The following is a 1,697-nucleotide window of genomic DNA, read 5'->3' on the forward strand; positions in this document are numbered from 1 at the left end:
GTCATAGAACAAGCTGATTGGTTAATGTGGCTATGTGCCCCAGATACGTTCAGTCAGAGAGTCCAGAAGCCAAACCTGGTGCTTTAGGGGCGGGGCTTACCACTCATGTTTGCATTAAGGTAGAACTATGATAACACTATCATCATGTTTCTAACATTGTCTGGTGGTACTTCACCTCAAAATGTACAAACGTAGCAAACCTGTCTTTAGGTGGAAGGTAGCCCTTGATGAAACACCATGATATCCTTTATTCAGGTTACCAAGTTTCAAATGTCACAGATGTCTGAACTAGCAGACATCTGTGCGTCTAGCATAAAGGCAGCTCTGAACACATGAATATAGCATGAATACTGCACAGCGTGAGAACTGGTCTGGTGAATGGACTTTAGTCGAGGCAGCGTGCAACTGTGCGAGTTTTGGCTTCTCAGTGTGACCGAAAGCACACATTGAGCTAAGGAGAAACTGAACGACGAGAAATTGGCTGTGATAAACAATTACAAATGTTGTAATTGTAAGTAGTATTCACACTTCACTCACACGCACAAGCACACGCACAAGCACACACACACACACACACACACACACAAGCACACACACACCACACACACACACACACACACACACAACACACACACACACACGCACACACACACACACACACACACGCACACACACACACACACACACACACACACACACAGGTGCAGCCCAATACACTTAAAAAAATTATTCAAATGATACACAAACAATACTCATTATGTGTATTGATACATTGCTAAACAGTGTGTTTGAGTGTGTGTGTGTGTATGTGTGTGGGGGGGGGGGGGTATGGGTGTGTGTGTGTGTGTGGTGTGTGTGTGTGTGTGTGGTGTGTGTGTGTGTGTGTGTGTGTGTGTGTGTGTGTGTGTGTGTGTGTGTGTGTGTGTGTGTGTGTGTGTGTGTGTGTGTGTGTGTGTGTGTGTGTGTGCGTGTGTGTGTGCGTGTGACCTAAATATCAAAGGAACAACCTGTACCTTTAAACCAAAACTATTTATATTACTTGAAATTATTATTTAACTAATTCTACTGAACCCTGATCCATCCACAAACATTTACACTGTAACATTTATAATCCACCCATAACTTCGATTTTTTCCCAAATTCACCATTTAATTAAATCATTGATATGCCATATTTGTAGTAAAAAAATCTAAATATTTAGGAAATATCAGGTGGCACATTTTAACGGACAATGATCTTCGAAGTAGCCTATACCAAATCGATATGTTTTGAAGACCTACATCCAACACGAGTTTGCTCCATCTCCAGGCGTCATCAGACGGGAGTTTCATGACTAAATCTTATTTACTTTTTATTCCAGGAGATTATTCATATCTCGTCGGGGGATAATCCGCAGGGTCTAACATCCAAATCAGCCCTTTAGCCTATTTAATATTTAAATCATCTTCCAGCTCTATAATCGGATATATCTACACAGCGGCGGTTGAAACCCCGTCCCTTCAAATGGTAATAATAACGTTTTAATGATGCCTCTTTTTTCACAACGGACAACATTTTGACGGGTTCCATCCAAACCAGGAAGCATTTTATTCCAGTGACCGAACAACAGCTGCGGACCCTCGTCTTGGACCCGCGGGCCAGATGAGGTCACACGCACACAATATATAGGCCTAGGCTATGAATAAATACTCGGGACC

This window comes from Gadus macrocephalus, chromosome 2, assembly GCF_031168955.1.
Source record: "Gadus macrocephalus chromosome 2, ASM3116895v1".
Taxonomy (NCBI): Eukaryota; Metazoa; Chordata; class Actinopteri; order Gadiformes; family Gadidae; genus Gadus; species Gadus macrocephalus.